The sequence below is a fragment of the Amblyomma americanum genome, chromosome 1, assembly GCF_052857255.1.
Source record: "Amblyomma americanum isolate KBUSLIRL-KWMA chromosome 1, ASM5285725v1, whole genome shotgun sequence".
Classification (NCBI taxonomy): Eukaryota; Metazoa; Arthropoda; class Arachnida; order Ixodida; family Ixodidae; genus Amblyomma; species Amblyomma americanum.
Window position 1 is genome coordinate 533802036 of NC_135497.1, and position 19965 is coordinate 533822000.

Genomic DNA, 19965 nt, shown 5'->3' on the forward strand with positions numbered 1-19965 from the left:
GGTGCTTTAAATTGCGCTCTCGAGGTGTCCTTGGAACACCTGCTGCAGCGCTAACGCTGTGCAACTGCGCGACGCTGTGAACAAGCGGTCTCTTACTCTATGTGGCACCACTATCGTGTGGACAAAGCAGTATTTGGTGCACAGCTTGTCATGTAGCGAGGTTAGCCTGACTGACTGAAGCCTAGCAACAAACCTCGCCCTGCTTACTTCGATGGTGGAGGAGTTGCGGAAGCTTAATGTGCCGTAACTCATTCCTTACTGTGCCTTCGGCCATTGGTCATTATAAGACCGATAATTTAGTCTGCACAAACTTTATTTGCCAAAAATTAGCACTCCAGGACAAGCTGCGACATCCGATTGGCTTCTATAACACTTTCTTTGGTTGCAGTTTTGTTTTTTCATTTTCTATGAAACGTTGACCAGATGTAGTAACCACCATTTTGTCGCACACTCCTCAAAGGTGGATGGCTACACCGAGCACTGGGGATCGAACCCCACACCTTCCACATGCGAGGCGGATGCTCAGACGACTAGGACACCGCTGCGGTACAAGAACAGAACTCTGAACAAGTGTATTGCACAGCACATCCCAGATCTACCTCCAGTTCATGTCCTCGCGCAACTGCTTTCTGTAGTGGCACAGCAGTCATATTGCCTAACTTGAAAGGGCACAGTAAGTGCAGTGTACTATGTACTCAGCTGAAAAACGCAAAAATGATAGCTAAGAGCATGTGCAACATTTCGTATATTTTAATTTTCTTTTAATCAACTTTTGGCTTGGTGCAGCGGTTTATTTTTGGTTTGCTTGTATTCTGTTATTAGTATACCTAACCAATAAATTTTCGGAAGGTTCTGCACGCCAACTCTGCAGTATTTTTTTCCCATTCAGAGTTATAATCAATAAGCTAGTTTGATGTATTGCGCACTTGAAGAAAATTGATTTTAAAATGCTCGATATGTCATTTTTTGCGCTAAGGAAACTTAATTGCACTGAGAGGTGGCTCTTGTGTGTACTAGTATTAGGGTTAGACCTGTAATAATTGGGGGGACTAGTTCCAAAGCGGTGTCTGCTGTGGCTTCGATAGTCCTTTTCATAGGGTGCCTCTATGGTCAACCTCTTTCAGGGTGAAGACTCCGCTCTTGACGGTGGCATGTTTGGTCCCCCTCTCTTCACCGACTGCACTGAGTGCAATTCTGCAATTTCGCCATTGGGCCGCGTCCCTTTCTTCGATTTCCTGTTGTGTGAGGGTGTTCTGCCCACACTATAAAATGACAGTGGATATTTTGCTGTGCTCCGGACAGCGACGTGCAGAAAAAAGTGGGAATCACAGATCAAGCGAGACTGCTGCAAACCAACAGACTACTCCGCGATGCATAGAAGGTAAGGCATGCGGAAGGCTAATATTCCAGAAGTTCCTTTGTGGTTGGAGCTATAATGTAACTTTGCACCCTCATTATTACCATTATTATAGCAGCCGTCAGAGGCAATTGAATTCCTGCACTTGATTTCATAGTAAGCGAGAAGTTGTCCGATTGGCAGCCTTTGGCGAATATCAGATGGTTATAAGTGATCCCGATTGTTGGAGCAGTAATCAAAATGAGTATGCGGGTCAACAGATTGCACCAGAATATGGTACGCCCGTCGCGAGAACGACTGTGGACAAGGCGCAGTTTCTCAGCAGATCGGCTGCAAAAAATATTCTTTTGTGCAACTCCAATTCACTGGTTCAACAATCTCTGGTAGAACCAAGTCTTGGCAGAACACTAGAGATTGTTGAACCAGTGAACCAGTGATTGTTGAACCAGCGCTTGCGAGTTTCGAGTGAGGTGAGCTTTCGGCAACGAACTGAGCTGCTCCCTGGCTGCCGTAGTCGTTGCTAAGTCTAACCGTTTCACATCGGCCAAAGCAGACGAAACACTCGAAAGTGCGCGAACGTCATTCCCGAGAGTTTACAACGGTGTTGTTCAGCTGCTGCCAGGCCGCACGCCCTTTGCCGTGTTCGATGCGAGGAGCTACGTTATCAAATCAGGAAGATGACTTTCCGGAAGACAGTCTAGAAGTTTGTCGCTCGTCATAATCGGCCTTCAACACAATAAAACGCCGCCCCTAGCTTCGTTGCACTTTTGATGGTTCAAATCGACTGATTACTTGCCAAAAACATGACAAAATCCGAGCGTCGCCAGCGGCGAGTAAGGTTGCCAAAATGCGTGTCAACGCAACCACGGTGTTTCCCCGGCGATTTTCTCAAGCCGGTCATGCTTGATTCGCCCCATCCAACTAGACAAACTGTCTAAATCCATGATAGGGTCAATGAATTTTGTTCCTAGACATCTGTCAATGGCACGGACGCGACGCTGCGCGAACACTAACCCCCGAACCGTAGAATTAGCACGTCATCGACAACGGTGCGCCGAAAAACCCAACTGGAAAGTTCACAGCTGTACACCTCGGGAACAAAGCTGCCCGTAATCATGCGAAGCCCCTACTGCAAAACCGTTCAGTTTTCATGATCGCGCTGCGTACCTACAATGAGCGGCTAATCGTTTTTTGAGCACAACAAACACAACCTCAGACTCGAGCTACGGCATTTCCGCTTGAAAGCGGCCACTGCCTTCGCGATTAGAAATAACCCGAAGGTTGAATGCATGGGCGGCGACCACGGCCTCGTGCAATGCTTGGTCAGATTAGAGCAGGGGTTGCACGCACCCGGTAAGAACTTGAAACAGCCAAAGGCCACTGCGTTTTTTGTACCTAAATAAAGTTTTGCTTCACTGAATACATTGTATTTTGACTGCCTCGCCTCTGCGGAGCAGTTAAAAGCTCGACTGTTTTAGATTTTCTGGGGTGGTCGCTTGTATCGAATTACCGCTTATAACAAATTTTTTCGCTCTCCTGATGACTTCGTTATAGTAAGGGATTACTGTATAATGGCAACAAAAAAACTCAACTTTGTTTTTAGAGTGATAACATTTTTATAGATATTGTACAAAAAACATGCGAAATGCATTATCCTGCACTATAAGCCTAGAAGGTATCTAATCAGAAAATATTAGTATATCTTCAATATTTTGGAAATGATAGTTTTCCTAAGCTGACACACCTGATTGCTCAATATGACAGCTATAACTTTTTTTATGTTTGAGCTAAGAAGCTGATATTTTGAATATTGCCTAATGAGAAGATACTCTTCCTAAAAATTTTATCAAAATTGGTGCAGTAGTTCAGAAGTTGAGTCTAAAGCCTAGCATCCCCCCAAAAAAACCAAAGCAAGAAGTTATATGGATGTATATCCGCGAGGCGAGACGGGTTGCAGGGCGCCGCTACTGCGCAACACCAATAAACTGCCGAGCTGTAGCGTCGCCAACAAGAACGAAGCGAATCTCCGTGCAAGTTAGCAGCTTGCTTGCCAGTGAAACGAGCGTCATTTGACTTCACTATGCAAAAAACAAAATGGGGTAGACAAGACGTATCTTAGTGGCATTACTGATAAAAAATTACAAATGAAATGGACTATGAAGTGCTTCGAGCGCGAATTACTTGACCCAACCTTCCGTTCCAAGCTTCCAAGACAGGACTTGCCACTTAAGGAATAAAGCGAGCAGCACAGTAGAAAGCATAATTAAGGTTTGAAAGTTTAAACAACCCCTCAAGGAATCCTGCATACAATTTTGAAGCTCTCCACCGCACTCCATCATACTGTGCGATTCAAATTCCTTTGTCGCGCATGCGACAGCCATTGTCAACGCAACGCTTGATTCAAACACCCTTGTTCGTGCAGGAAACAGCATTTAGCAACGCAAAGCCACATCACAAACTGAAAGAAACTAACCTCCAGCCTGCATTCATAACGAATTCGTGCACCCGGGGTTAAAGTCAGGGTGATCTTGGGGGGTCTCAGACCCCCTCCAATATTGACGAGGGGTTTGAGACCCCCCTTGCCTTTATTGTTTTTGCGTATTGTTCAGAAAAGTTCAGAAATGCGACCTTTATCCATGTTTTCAAAAAGACTGTAAAGTAGAGTTTTCATAAATGTGCATACGGTAGAATTACCGACGCTTCATTTCACTGTAATGTTTTACTCAAGATACCATCGAGCACATTGGCAGAGCAAGGGGACCGCATGTTTAAAAGGATGCAGAAAGGGATGTTTGAGCTTGGCTTTAAAATGCTTGCACTATATAGAGTACAGGCCACCGAGCGTCCGTGCCATGTACGAGACCACAAAAGCGAGCGGGAAATTTACAATAAATTTTAAAAATTCCCTCTTTCGCACCTCGCGGCGACGCACAGTCCCAGGTTTTCATGTGAAAAAATGGCATACAACATCATGCCGTGCAAGTGATGTCAGCAGCAGGGGGTTACCATTGGTTCACGGCGGCTAATTCTTTCAGACGTCGTGCTACCGAGGCCGCTCCGCGCGCCGGAGCTGGCAGAGGTAGTGGAGTGGCCGGGTGCGTGGGGCCGGCAGGGGAGCGCCGCTGTTCTGGCGTGCGAGAGGAGAGGGAAAGGCACGAAGACGCGGAAGTTCAAACTTTATCTGAATGTAACTCGGCTTCCACAAAACGCATTAAAATAATTCTTGCTGGAGGAGGAAGCGTTACACAATGGTGCCCCTGTGCTGTTAAAGATCACCAGGTGGTGGAATATCTTTCCTCCTTTCTTATTTCACTCCCGCCTTTATCCCTTCCCTTACAGCACAGTTCAGGTGTCCCCGACAGTGAGAAGAATACTGCGCCATTTCCTTTCCCCAAAATCCAATTTTAAAATTCATTTTTTTCGCTTTGGAGGATGAACATAGTGCGTTTCAATAATTCCGGTCACATATCTTTCAACTCTCTTCCGAGGTCTTGTGTGCGGAACCACTCCCTGTGGACACATTTTGCGGTCACGGTTTGCGGGGAACTTCCGGTGACGGCTTTTCGTTCGCACGAGGCATGTAATGCTTTCCAACTCAATGAAAAAAAAACATTAGCTGCTGATCAACTACTGCTAAACCTGGTTAGAGCGAAAGCTGTATTGAGCAAGAAGACGTGGCTTGGAGTCATAACATTGAGCGCGTTCCGCACACCAGATACGCAGTGCACCCACTCTGCCAGCCTAGCAGGTGGCAGTTAAATTAATGGTTGATCACAAAAGGTACGTCCCCAAATGAACGCTGTAGCCTACTGCTGCAGTGCGGCGTGTCTGCCACAATGCAGAAACCGAACGTGAAACAGCATAAGAGAAGTTAAATTTTAAATTATTTACTAGTTATATGCAAATAGTGTGGCAGCACCTCGTTTGTATGTTTCCGGTTCAAACAACTGCCCAAAAATTTGGGGTTTCAGTGACTGTTGCCTTCCCTTGTTCTTGAAGTCATTTTCAAAACCAAAATACTAGTTTTGGATCACACATTTTTCCGGAGAATAAGTCTTCGCGTCGCATTAAAAAAAAAAAACTTATGACATGGTTCTACTGAACGACATGGTCATCCGTGTTTCAAAGTAAAGTCTTTCACATTATTGCAACGAGAATAAAGCATGGTACTAAATATTTGGTGTCTGCAGTCCTCGCATTTCACACTGACATACCCTGATCTTGAGGGTGCTGCAGAAGGCAGTCACAGTGGGGCAGTAGGTTCGGACTGCAGCATAGCAGAAGAGATTGTCGTGGGTACAGCGCTGCGAGAGCCATCCAACCACCCGCCACGCCAGGGAGTGGTCCCGGATGACCAGCTTGAGGATGAGGCCGCCATAGAGCGAGCAACCAAGAACGCAGCTAGTGTAGTGGGGCAGCTGCCGCAGCGCTACCGGTCTTCGTGTGATAGTCGTTCATTACATCGCCCAGCAGCACGGCAGGTATCTTGTTTAGGTTGATCAGCACCTGGTGGGTTGGTTCAAATTAACAAAACTCCACTGCATTTACCAACAGGAATTTAGATAAATTTTTTAAGCATCGAGAGTACTAAAGCACTTCCTGTTGCTTATTCGGCAAGAATTTTCACCGCGAATAATGTAGACTGGCTGTCTTGTATGTAGTGCTGTTAGGCACTGTTAATGTCTGCGGTTCCAATGCTGTTTCCATGACTTGATCCAACTATTTGCTCAGGACGTTGCCAATGAAGTTCCCACTCCAATCTTTTCTCAATCCGTGGCTGGCACCTTGGCAGTTAACTTGCTCTCTTCCTGCGTTTTCAGTCTTCAACTCAATTCCATCACACACAGCATAAAACTCTTGGCACTTACAGGGCTAACCTTTAATACTTTACTAACGAAAGCATCTACCTCCCTCCCCATTATAAGAGGTGCTATATTGTTCACTGACCATCCTGCTGCTTTTGTATACACCCTTCCCATCTTTCACAAAATTCGGCGCATTTTCGGAATAAACCGGCGCTGCGCCTGAGAAATCGTGCCCGCGCGCGGTAAAATAAAACAACAACAGCGGGGATGGAACCCCCGGGGAGTGCGTAGCTTTGAGTACTGCTGAAACTCAGCTCGCCGGCGGGGCGCCAAAGTAAACATAGACACGCGCGGCGTCAATTTTTCTCGAATGTCGAAGTTTTCGCTTGTTGCGGACGGAAAAGGGGTAAACTTAACGGCGCCAAAGTGATACCTCTCCCCTTCGCTCCGGTACCGATGACTAAGCGTGCCGCGAATGATCTAAATTGTTCTAGGTGATTTCCGCGCTCGACCAATGGGGTCGCGCGCCCGGCGCAAGAAGGAGGAGCTTGTGCAGTTGAAGCAACGTGTGTGTGTGCACCTGCCCTGGCGCAAACAACAAACAGACGCGGACTGCACCTATAAATGAGGGGCTTCAACCGCTGTATGTTAGCCCGAGTCACCGTTTCAGCTTCCGAGAAGCGCGCCCGCTCGACTCCCGGGAGAACACCACTCAACCAGCCAAGGACGGACCAGCGAGGCAACGTGCGCCAGTCTGCGGATCGGCCCCGTCGTGCTCCTGAAGTCGTTGAACTGTCGCAGTGCCCGGTGAACAAGTTGTGTTTTCATTATTTGTCTCTCTGTGTGTTAGTGCACTTTAGGTGCTGGTATTTTGTTAAATTGTAATCTCTCTCTATTGTGACTTTGCATGAGTTGCATTGTATTTGTGAATTTCTTTGTATGTCCTCGTACGAGTGATTGTAAATTCCTCTGTATTGTCTCTTAGCTGTATAAACTGCTTTGTTTTGTGAACCTTTGGCTCCGACCCATTCTCTGGCTTGCGTGCGTCGAAAGCTGGGCACCAAACGACCAACTCCCTTGTCACTTGATAGCTGGTCTCCGGCTGAGCTTGCCACGCCGAGTCGAGGGCATCTCCTCTGTGACCGAGACCGCTACCCCCGCACGCTCTAAGGGTGTCTGGGTAGAGCACGCAAAAGTGCGCGAAGTGGTAACATATTCTGGCGTCCACGACAGATTGTTTGGTGCTTTGTAAGCGCAGAGAACGGAGAAAGAGTCGGAAGGAGTTTACGAAGAGGCTGTAAACGAGTGTTTAGCAGCAGAGCGATATTGTGAGGTGCCCCGCTGAATTGGTTATCGAGGTTCACCGTATAGAGGTAATCTTTGTCTTGAGGAGTTCGTTCTCCAAATATGAGCTTGAAGGAACTAGTTGAGGTTGGCACCCAGATGGGGTTGTCCGGGGCTGAACTACGGAAATGGGTAAACCAGGAGAGAGAGAGAAGGCTGAAAAGGAGAGACAGAGGGCTCGAGAAGCCGAAAAGGAGAGAGAGGGCTGAAAATGAGAGACAGAGGGCTCGAGAAGAAGCCGAAAAGGAGAAAGAGGGTTGAGAAAGAAAGAGAGAGAATTCGAACGGGAAAAACAACTGCTTGCCATGAAGCTTGAGCTCGAATGGGCTGGGAACCACTCAGCGGAAGTCCATAGCACTAGAGAAGAAGGCAGCGGCCTGCGGATAGATGCCAGCAGACTACTTTTCAGATCTGATGAAAAAAGGAATGACCTCGACGCGTTCCTCATGCGATTCGAAGGGATCGCGGGAAGTCAGAATTGGTCAGACGGTGAATGTGCTACCGTTCTTAGCACGTCTCAGCAGGGAAGCTCTAAGCGAATTCGGGCGACTTTCTCCGGACGATGCTGCTAGCTACAGCAAGGTAAAGGCCGCCTTGCTTAAGCGATTCCGACTAACCACCGAGGGATTCCGACATAAATTAAGAACAGGGAAGCCTGCAGATGGCGAAACAGCAACCCAGTATACGGGAAGGTTAAGCCAAAACTTTGATTGGTGGATAGAACTTTCAGAGATTTCTCAGGAATACAGCACATTTCGTGAGCTATTTATCAAAGGACAGTTCCTGAGTAGCTGCCACCCGAACTTGTCGCTGTACCTGAAGGAAAGAAGAGCCAAGACTCTCCGAAATGCTAGTTCTTGCCGACCAATTTCTAGAAGCTCAAGGAGGAGCGAATCTGACCAAGATTAAGAATACGAATTCGAAGAGCGCGGGGAAAACCGACAGCCGTGATGCCCGATTTAGCCCAAAGGCTCCACCAAAGTGCTATCTACGCAACAAGTTAGGCCGCTATGCGTCTAACTGCCACAACAGCGCTACGAGCAGTAGCCCAAAAGCTTGTTTTAAGTGCGGCCAGAGGGGGCACAGAGCCGCGGTTTGTCCGAACCCAAGCAAGCCCACCCCCCAGGTATTGTGCGTACGGGCCTCCTCAGATGACCACCTGGAGGAAGAAGAGGAAAATGGCTTCGTAGAACTGAAGAACGGCAAGAAGGTACCAGTCGTGAACACCGTAGTGAACGCGATGCCCGAAGCCGAAATGAACAGAATGCCTGTCCTGAAAGGGAAGGTAGGAGAAAAAACGATTACAGTGTTGTGAGACACGGGAAGCAGCGCTGTAATCATAAAACTAAGATTAGTGAGAGATAAAGATCTCACTGGAACAGAGAGCCTTGTGCGGCTAGTGGACGGCTCGTTTCAGCGCTTGCCGGAAGCTGAAGTACATGTGTTGACTCCCTACTGCAGCGGGAAACTGCACTGGGCATAGAGCGCCCCATATACGACCTATTATAGGGCAAAGTAAAGGAGGCAAAATTTTCAAAGGACCCAGAATGTAGCCACGAGACAAAGAAATCCGAATCCTGCTCTTCGGAACGGCGCAGTGATCGCCAAGCGAAAAGAAAGTGGCGAAGGAAGCGCGAGCGTGCTAGCTCAAGCAAACGAGCAGTGAAGCAAGCAGTCAAGCATGAAGAACGGAAGAGTCCCGCGAATGAACGCCCCGAGGAAGAAAAAAAGTTTTCGCTGGAAAGGATGGGCACTGTAGGAGAAAGCCGTGCGGAAGCGAAAGAAAGGCCACGGAATGGTCACAAGGAAGCAGCGAAACGCGAAAGAGAGCTCAAGAGGACAAGGTGTCTGGAACTCCGGCTAGGCCCAGCTTGGCGCAGGTTGTGAACGTGTTCATCGTGCTGTTGTACACATTACTTCAGCTGCCTTTCGATCGCACAGGAAAATTCTGGAATATGACCAAGTGTGCATTCACACTGGTCAATAACGTGAGCCTGTGTGTTTTGATGCACGTGCCCTAGAATCCATCGATTGCCTTATTTGTGTGTGCATGTCTCAGCGCACAATCCCTTTCCGAGTCGGAAAGTTTATCTGGAGGGTTCAGGTTGGGCGAAACAGAAGCCCAGGTTGACCGAGAAAAAGACCCGCGAGTCGAAGAGACTCTTGGAAACTGTGAAGGTCCTCACGCACGGAACCGCAAGTAGGAAATGTATCTGAAAGTATAGGCACAAGCATGCGTTGAACTCGAATTCCCTCTGTTTGTGTTGTGTTGATGTGTTGCCGAGTTGCGGTATGTGTTGAAGTACATTGTGATTATTGTCAAGTGCCATGTATGTAAGAACATGATTGAATGTATGTATTCTGGCATCCGCCATATAGATTGTGAGCGCAAGCATGTGCGCACGAATTTTGTGTTTTGTGAATATTGTTGCACAATATTCTTAAGGAAGGAGCAGTGTCACAAAATTCGGCGCATTTTCGAAAAAAAACGGCGCTGCGCCTAAGCAATCGCGCCCGCGCGCGGTAAAATAAAACAAAAAAAAGCGGGGAATGACCCCCCGGGGAGTGCGCAGCTTTGAGTACTGCTGCAACTCAGCTCAACGGCGGGGCGCCAAAGTAAACATAGACACGCGCGGCGTCGATTTTTCTCGAATGTCGAAGTTTTTGCTCGTTGTCAACGGAAAGGGGTTAAACCTTGACGGCGCCAAAGTGATACCTCTCCCCTTCGCTCCGGCACCGATGACTCAGCGTGCCACGAATGACCTAGATTGTTCTAGAAGGTGGCTTCCGCGCTCGACCAATGGGGTCGCGCGCCCGGCGCAAGAAGGAGGAGTTTGTGCAGTTGAAGCGGCATGTGTGTGCGCGCCTGCCCTGGCGCGAACAGACGCGGACTGCGCCTATAAATAAGGGGCTTCAACTGCTGTCTGTAAGCCCGAGCCGCCGTTTAAGCTTCCGAGAAGCGCACCCTATCGACTCCCGGGAGAACACCACTCGACCAGCCAAAGACGGACCAGCGAGTCAACGTGCGCCACTCTGCGGATCGGCCCCGTCGTGCTCCTGAATTTGTCGGACTGTCGCAGTGCCCGATGAACAAATTGTTTTCATTATTTGTCTCTCTGTGCGTTAGTGCACTTTAGGTGCAGGTATTTTGTTAAATTGTAATCTCTCTCTATTGTGACTTTGCATGAGTTGCATTGTATTTGTGAATGTCTTTGTATGTGCTCGTACGAGTGATTGTAAAAGACATAAGAGCACAAACTGGCAACACGGACAAGGAAGGGAACAGGACGAGCGCTACTAGCGCTCGTCCTGTTCCCTTCCTTGTCCTTGTTGCCAGTTTGCGCTCTTATGTCTTTCACAAATATGCACCAACAAGCCCAGTTGCAAGTACTTCTGAGTGATTGTAAATTCCTCTGTATTGTCTCTTAGCTGTATAAACTGTTTTGTTTTGTGAACCTTTGGCTTTGAACCATTCTCTGGCTTGCGTGCCGCGAAAGCTGGGAACCAAACAACCAACCTCCTTGTCACTTGGTAGCTGGTCTCCGGCTCAGCTTGCCACGCTGAGTCGAGGGCATCTCCTCTGTGACCGAGACGGCTACCCCCCCACGCTCTTAGGGTGTCTGGGAGCGCACGCAAAAGTGCGCGAAGTGGTGACACCATCATAACTTTGTCTACCAGTGTAATGTGCAATGAATGAGTTTTCTAGTGGTACACATCTATTATTTTATTGTTACTCATTACTACTGCTGCAGTAAGCATTCATCCACTCAAGTCCCCATAGTAAATACAAATGTTAAGTGGAATGTTTTCCATGTTGCACAAAAAACTCCAACAGGCAGAATGTGTATGTCACCAGTTGTTCCTCAAAAGGTTCCTGTGAATTTATATAAGCAGGGCACACGAAAACTCAAAATTTAACAAAATGCCCTTAGCCAGTGGCATGAACGACCCCCAGGTCACACAGCAAACCATACCATGGACCAAGCGAGTCTGTGCTAGTCTGCCTCCATGTGCACCCCAAGCTGCACTTCCTCTACCAGCTTACCATAAAGTTACAACAGAGTCCATTGTCTAGGCGACCGGGCAGGCCAAAAGATGGGGACATGTGGAAAGGAGCAAGAGCCTCCGACCTCTCTGCCCCCTCAGGTTAGCAGCACAGTTTGAGCTGTCGCTCAGAAGGCAGTTTTGGCCACATTATCTATGGGATTACACATTCATCTCTAGTGAATGTTATTCCTTGGAGTTTCGTGCTACAAAAAGTATATCACTGCTTTTGTTACAAGTAGATAGCTCCGTTAGTGTTGTAAAATTTGCACTGCAAAGTAAATATACAAGACTTAATTTGATAATGCACGAATACACGACCAGCACAAAGGAAATATCAGTACTTTCCTTCCTTATTTTCAAAACTTTTTCTATCTTGGAATTTTTCGGTGTTCTTGGGCCTCTGTGTTAGTGAAGGTTTAGTGTACATCTTAATTTCCATCAGAACCTACTCTGAAAAAAATACAGAAACGAAGAGCTACCTTGCAACACTAGGCTCTGTGACTGATTCATGTGTTAGCAACAATCGCTTGCTAGCTACCGTATTTACACGATTTCAAGTCGACCCGCCTACATCTATTGCGTCGGAAAAAGAAGGGCGTGCTCACAAGCGCATTCCGAAATTGTAGTCGTGCGCCATAGTTCTCACTACTACTGCCGTTGTCATCGCTGCTGCGATCCCACAGCACGTCGTTCTAGCGTCGTTGTCCAGCGAAATCCCCCTCTTCGCAAATGAACACGGCACATCACCATCCCGCGAAATCCCACACTTAGTAAATAGCTGCACCACAAACATGGCGAGGAACTGCTGAAAAACTTTCCTTCGTTGCAGCCGACACCCGCATCACCCATTCCGAAAAGTCAAATTAGAGACACCATAGAGCTGTTTGTTTTTTTTTGACGTAAAGAATGACAGCCATCTAGAATGCTTACCGGGCCCAGAGCGGAAATGATTGCCGAAGCACCACATTCAAGGCTGGTAAAACCTCGGTACGAGTCAAGTGAAATGTGTCAAACAGAGCCAAAGAAACCACGTGTGAGCGGTGCTGGCTCTCCGACCAGTTACCAACACTCCTTGGAAGCTTCGTCGTTTCGAGTGGCGTGTCACCGCAATTGAAACAGCAGCCCTTCCGTCAACTATCGACACTTCCATGAGCACCATCTGTGCAGTTAAATGTAAAAAAAGAAGAAAAAATCATTCTTAACAGTGCGTAGAACGGCTGGATGCTACTAGGCAGAGCCGTAGGTGAAATGTAAAATTGGAACCACGCTGTAGCTGTCACATATATTAATGGGCCTAAATTAAATTTTAAAGGAAAAAGGTGTCAAGAAGATGACGCGAATTAACCGAAGAATAAAGAAGAAGAAGCATTCGTTGAGGTGGAGAGAGATGATTGGTGGAGAAGTATAAGGTGACGTGGAGAGAGATGATTGGTGGAGAAGAGAAGACGACGACAAGGCTTACGTCGAGGCTAGAAAAGGGCGAGCGAGAGCGAGGCACAGGGGGGAACAGCAGAGAAGCGGAGGCTCCGGCGGGTCAGGGACACTTTGGCTGGAAGAGAGCGACGCCGGCTACTGCTCCGGTGAGCTCGCGTTCTACGACTCCGCATCGTGGACTGCCTGCCGTGCCTGAGCCCGTTCCGGGGAGTCAACAGAGGACGCTACCACCTGCTACGGCCAGGGGTGTCTCCAGCGCTGTTGCAACCCATCCGGGTGGTGCCCCCAACGCCAACAACACCGGCTTCACCTCCACGGGCGCTTGGACCTGGAGCTTGTTCGACGCAGCCAGCGACGCCAGCCCAAGCGCGTCGAACGCCGCCAGCGACGCCAGCCCAAGCACGGCGAACGCCGCCTCGACGCCGGCTACGGGATCGATACAACGCCGCAGCCACACCGAACCAACCGTGAGCACGAACGCCGACCGCTAATAGTAGAACACTAGTAGTAGACGCTGGTAGCAGTGTGCCCGGGTCGTGTGTATTTATAGCCTTTGTGTGTTGTGTTAGTTTTGTTAGTATTGCGTTCTAGTGTGTGTCACGTAGGGTGTATTAAATGTGCGTTTGTGTGGGTACACCCGTCGCCTAGTCAATTCTTTCAGTCGGAGTGTTCTCCGGAGATATCCGTGACAAAGATAATTGGCGAGCCTGTGCCAGGATTCATTTCATTTTTCCTTTTTTGCTTTGTCTCGGATTTTTCCGATCTCTCGACGGCAGAAAGTATGGATTTGGCAAAAACGTTAGAACTGGCACTCAAGCTAGGGTTAAGCAAGGAAGAGGCGATGCGTCTCTATGACGAGGAGGGAAAGAGGAAGAAAGAGGAGGCAAAGAGGCAGAAAGCGCAATTAGATAGGCAGAGAGAGGAAAGGGCGCAACCATGCGCAGACGCTCTCGAGGCAGAAGAGTGAGAAGCTTGAAGAGCTCGCGAGGCAGAAGAACAGGAGAAAAGAAGGATAGAACGGGAGGAGTTTATTTTGTGGAAACAGGCGCACGTCGCGAGAGGATATGAGGAGATCACGGACAATGATCAGCGTTCCTTAGCGGGTACAGAATCTCCTAGACCAGCCAGAGTTTGCCCAAGGAAGCTGATGGCTCCTTTTGATGACAAGAGAGATGATTTGGATGAATATCTGCAACGATTCGAGCGGATAGCTTTGGGGCAAGGCTGGGAGCGCAGTGAATGGGCCACGGCATTAAGCATGTGTTTAGTTGGAGAGGCGCTGAATGTGTTTGGAAGGATGCCCGCTGCTGATTCCATGGACTACGAGAAAGTCAAAAAGGCACTCCTCCAAAGATTCAGGCTTACGGCAGAGGGTTTTAGTGAGAGATTTCGCACCACGAAACCTGAGGATTCGGAAACCGCTAAGCAGTTTTCCTGCAGGCTATCCAACTATTTTGATAGGTGGCTTGATATGTCAAACACAGAAAAGAGTTTTGAAGGGGTGCGTGACAAGCTGGTCACAGAGCAATTTTTAGCGTGTTGCAGCTCAAAGCTGGCGCTATTCCTGAAGGAAAGAAAGTTGTGTTCATTAGAAGAGTTCGCCCACACTGCAGACCAATTCCTCGAGGCTCAAGGGCTAAGAAATTTGAGTAAGGCAAAGGAGGAAACCCAAAAGGTCCTAGAGACAGATGCGGCAAAACCAGGAGCTTATGGCGGTGCGTCTAAGGCGCCAGTAAGGTGTTTTCTCTGCGGCAAGGTGGGACACCGTGCAGCTGACTGTCGGACTGGTAGCGCTGTCGAAAAAACACAGATTGTCTGTCAAGAATTTAAGAGGAGGGTTCATACTCTGGATGAATGCCGATGCAGAACGCAGGACCGAGCTGCATGCGTTGTCGACTCAAGGGTGGAACTTGCCACGCCACCCGAAGTTCCACAGCTGAAAGGAGAGCAAACGCCGCTGGAAAATGAGGGAGTGAGTGGAACACCAAAGTCGAAAGCAGCAATGACAGTGGTGGTTGGGCAAATAGGGGACCGTCTTATATTGGTGCTTAGAGACAGCGGAGCTAACACAGTCTTGGTTCGTAGAAGCCTGGTGAAGGACGAGGATCTTACAGGGGAAGCGTCGGCCGTCACTCTTGTAGATAGCACAGTGAGATACCTTCCTGAAGCCAGGATCCTAGTGTCCACGCCATATTATACTGAGCAGGTAGTGGCAAAATGCGTAGATCAACCCATCTACGATCTCATCTTGGGGAACATTACGGGTGCAAGAGGTGTCGAAGACCCCGATCCCGAGTGGAGGATGCTCGGCGGTGAAGAACATCCAAAGGAGGAAAGGCCTGCGACAGCTCAGACGGGTGCAGTGAGTTTTTCGTCGGCAGTGGAGACAAGAGCTCAAGCGACAGCCCGAGCAACGCAGCCTCCGCTCTCTGCTCCTGTTACGATGTGCCTGACCGTAACACCGGGCGAAATTGCAATTAGGCAAAAGGAAGACCCGAGCTTGAAGGCTTGCTTCGAAAGAGTCGGGGAAAGAGTGAAAAGAAAGAAGAGTTGGACGTCATTCGAGTATCAATTGGTAAATGGTCTTCTGCACAGGGAATGCATATTTAGTTCAGGAAGGCGGGTCCAACAGCTTGTGTTACCGAGAGATATGCGAGAGACCGTGTTGCGCTCAGGTCATGACGCCATTATGGCCGGACACCAGGGTGTTCAAAAAACGGTGTCTAGGATCACCGAGGAGTTCTTTTGGCCGGGTCTTCAGAGTGACGTTAAGCGCTTTGTTCGCTCATGTGATGTGTGCCAGCGCACAGTTCCGAAGGGAAGAGTATGTCCCGTACCTCTGGGCAAGATGCCAGCCATCGACCTACCGTTTCAGGGAGTTTCAGTTGACATTGTGGGGCCAATCTTTCCAGTATCCGCCAAAGGCAATAGATATGTGCTTACTCTAATTGACGTGACCACTCGTTATCCTGACGCTATTCCACTGAGAACTATTGACAGTATCCAAGTGGCGGAGGGTCTTGTGGAAATGTTTTCGCGTTATGGGTTCTCGAGGGAAATATTGAGTGACCGGGGCTCTAACTTCACATCGGAACTAATGAAGGAGGTTAACCGCCTTTTGTCAGTGAGGCAGTTACGGACCTCGCCTTACCATCCCATGTGTGATGGGCTTGTAGAGCGGTTCAATGGCACCCTCAAAAATATGATCAAGAAAATGTTCCAGGACAGACCTACTGATTGGGATAGATATCTCCCAGCTCTTTTGTTCGCTTACCGCGAAGTACCACAAACGAGTCTTGGTTTCTTGCCCTTTGAGATGTTGTATGGGAGAACCGTTAAAGGTCCACTTATAATACTCAAGGAGCTGTGGGCTAATAAGGAGATTGCATCAGATCTCAAGACAACCTACACTTACGTTCTTGAGTTGCGGGTCAAGTTGGAAGAAACATGCAGGCTTGCACATCAAAGCCTGGAAAAGGCGCGTAAACTCCACAATTGATGTTATGAAAAGAAAGCCATTCACAGAAATCTGAATCCGGGCAACAGGGTTCTTGTGTTGCTACCCATGGATCATGATAAGTTAATGATGCTGTGGAAGGGCCCGTACCTTGTGACGCGGAAGAAAAAGGATATCGATTATGGGGTATTGATAGATGGCATTAAGAGGGTTTTCCATGTAAATATATTGAAGAAATATGAAGAAAGAGGTCCCGTACGGCGGTACACCCCCAGGGCAACTTGTTCGGTAGTGGCCAAGGAGACAGGTGATGCTGCCGAGGTGTCCACGTTCAGTGGGAAGAAAAACGCAGGAGGGGATGAGGTACTGAAGAAGCCCAATTTCAATGCAGACAGAGGATTACAGCCCTACTCCAAATCAAGAGGGAGACGTTTTGGGATGGGCCAAGACAAATTGAGGTCATATGTCACAAATTAGACTTGTATAGAGATATAGCTAACTGGTCAGCTCTGGGTGTCTCGGGGATATATGTTGTTGTTGTGTTAATGTATCTCTAGGATTTATTTTGTTGTTGTTGTTGCTGCTGTTCGTGGTACGTGATTATACAAGGGAGTGTGTTGTGGACACGAACATGTTTATTAAGGACTCTGTGCGGACAGCGGCAGTGGTGTGTTCTGGAAACGCAATTTGGTGTGCTGTGTTAGTGGTGTGCGTTTGGCGTGTGGTGGACCTCTGCGGTGTGTTGTGTGCTGGGTCCAGAATCGTCACAGAAGATAGTCGGTTGGCAGGATGGCTTGAAGATGAGGATGCCGTGAGCAGTTTTTCATGGAAAAACTCTTGAGAGAGGGGGCCCTTGTCACATATATTAAGGAGCCTAAATTAAATTTTAAAGGAAAATGGTGTGAAGAAGACGACGTGAATTAACCGAAGAATAAAGAAGAGGAAGAAGAAGCATTCGTTGAGGTGGAGAGAGATGATTGGTGGAGAAGCATACGGTGATGTGGAGAGAGATGATTGGTGGAGAAGAGAAGAAGACGACGACAAGGCTTACGTGGACTAACACCGAGGCTATAAAAGGGCGAGCGAGAGCGAGGCACAGGGGGTAACAGCAGAGAAGCGGAAGCTCCGGCGGGTCAGGGACACTTTGGCTGGAAGAGAGCGACGCCGGCTACTGCTCCGGTGAGCTCGCGTTCTACGACTCCGCATCGTGGACTGCCTGCCGTGCCTGAGCCCGTTCCGGGGAGTCAACAGAGGACACTACCACCTGCTACGGCCAGGGGTGTCTCCAGCGCTGTTGCAACCCATCCGGGTGGTGCCCCCAACGCCAACAACACCGGCTTCACCTTCACGGGCGCTTGGACCTGGAGCTTGTTCGACGCAGCCAGCGACGCCAGCCCAAGCGTGTCGAACGCCGCCAGCGACGCCAGCCCAAGCACGGCGAACGCCGCCTCGACGCCGGCTACGCGATCGATACAACGCCGCAGCCACACCGAACCAACCGTGAGCACGAACGCCGACCGCTAATAGTAGAACACTAGTAGTAGACGCTGGTAGCAGTGTGCCCGGGTCGTGTGTATTTATAGCCTTTGTGTGTTGTGTTAGTTTTGTGTTCTAGTGTGTGTGTCACGTAGGGTGTATTAAATGTGCGTTTGTGTGGGTACACCCGTCGCCTAGTCCATTCTTTCAGTCCGAGTGTTCTCCGGAGAGATCCGTGACAGTAGCCTCCCTGAAAAATCACTTCTGTCGCATTTATTTATGATGCCATGCTTTGGTTTTGATTTTAAGTAGAACCCCCATCCCACTTCGGATTTTCAAACTATAAAAAAGGGTAAATTTACAATCTTGTAAATACAGTAAATGACGTTCAATGTGCATTAAAAGCGGCATTTAGATTTGAATATTTTCGAACTCCTACTTGGGTTTTTTATAATGTAGCGGATATAATGCAACACCAGCAGATCCGAGAGACTGTGGATAGGACAGATCCAGTTCTTTGCCACTAATAAACAAAAGGAAATCTGAAAACATGTTCACAGAATGATATCTAATTGTGCCTAAGTGGGAGGTGATTTCATTTCTGACCATTGTCCTTGTTTGCAATTAGATAACAGCTACACCTGATGAAAGCACGCATAGGCGACAAGTTTAGTATCTGAATGTATACTTGGACTTGCTTGTTCTTCAGATATATTGTGCATTCTGTCTCATGCAATAATGCACTGCATTCTGTGCTGAATGTGCTACTATCCCCACAGCTAAGAACACAACCCATGCTCATGCATGTTTTCTCCAGTCCAAATGTAATAAAAGAAAAGAAGACACATATGAAAGTATCCACATACCTTGAGGGTGTTGATGAATGGCACCTTCAACCGGTACTCTGCCACTTGCTGTGGGCAGGTATTGCAGAGGTTGAGGTTGACATGCAGCGACTGCTGCTCGTGCTGGAAGCCTGCATCGAGGTGGTCTCTCACCAACCACCTCAAAACAATCTGGTGCTCGACAAATGCCCCCAGTCCCAGCAGCGTGTCCAATGAGGCAGAGAGCAGGGCCGTGGGTACAGCGCTGCGAGAGCCATCCAACCACCCGCCACGCCAGGGAGTGGTCCCGGATGACCAGCTTGAGGATGAGGCCGCCCCAGAGCGAGGAACCATGAATGCACTCAGTGTAGTGGGGCAGCTGCCGCAGCACTACCGGTCTTCGTGTGATAGTCGTTCATCACCTCGCCCAGCGGCATGGCAGGTATCTTCTTTAGGTTGATCAGCACCTGGTGCGTTGGTTCAAATGAACAAAACTCCACTGCATTTAACAACAGGAATTTAGATAAATTTTTTAAGCATTGAGAGTACTAAAGCACTTCCTGTTGCTTATTCGGCAAGAATTTTCACCGCGAATAATGCAGAGTGGTTGTCTTGTATGTAGTGCTGCTAGGCACTGTTAATGTCTGCTGTTCCAATGCTGTTTCCATGACATGATCCAACTACTTGCTCAGGACGTTGCCAATGGAGTTCCCACTCCAATCTTTTCTCAATCCATGGCGGGCAGCTTGGCAGTTAACTCGCTACCTTCCTACGTTTTCAGTTTTCAACTTAATTCCATCACACACAGCATAATACTCTTGGCAATGTCAGGGCTAACCCTTAATACTTTATTAAAGAAAGCAACTACCCCCTCCCCACTATAAGAGGTGCTATATTGTTCACTGACCATCCTTCTGCTTATTTACACACCCTTCCAATCTGTCACAAAATTCGGTGCATTTTCGAAAAAAACGGGTGCTGCGCCTAAGCAATCGTGCCCGCGCGCGGTAAAATAATTGAAAAACAGCGGGGAAGGACCCCCCGGGGAGTGCGTAGCTTTGAGTACTGTTGCAACTCAGCTCGCCAGCGGGGCGCCAAACATAAACACGTGCGGCGTCGATTTTTCTCGAATGTCGAAGTTTTTGCTCGTTGTCGACGGAAAGGAGGTAACCTTGAAGGCGCCAAAGTGATACCTCTCTCCGCTCCGGCACCGACGACTCA

The 19965-nt window shown here is 48.5% G+C and overlaps 1 protein-coding gene across 2 annotated transcripts in view; it reads right to left on the bottom strand.

Moving 5' to 3' along the window:
- The window catches only part of LOC144116282 (uncharacterized), a 97603-nt gene that overhangs the window by 56657 nt on the left and 20981 nt on the right, over positions 1-19965 (bottom strand). The window contains exon 1 of one of the 2 annotated variants that reach the window (XM_077651017.1): positions 18787-19248. The exons of the other annotated variant lie outside the window; for it this stretch is intronic. The gene's annotated coding sequence lies outside the window, so the exon portion shown is untranslated. Of the gene's footprint in view, positions 1-18786; positions 19249-19965 lie in introns of those variants that run through there. 2 annotated transcript variants of the gene reach the window in all.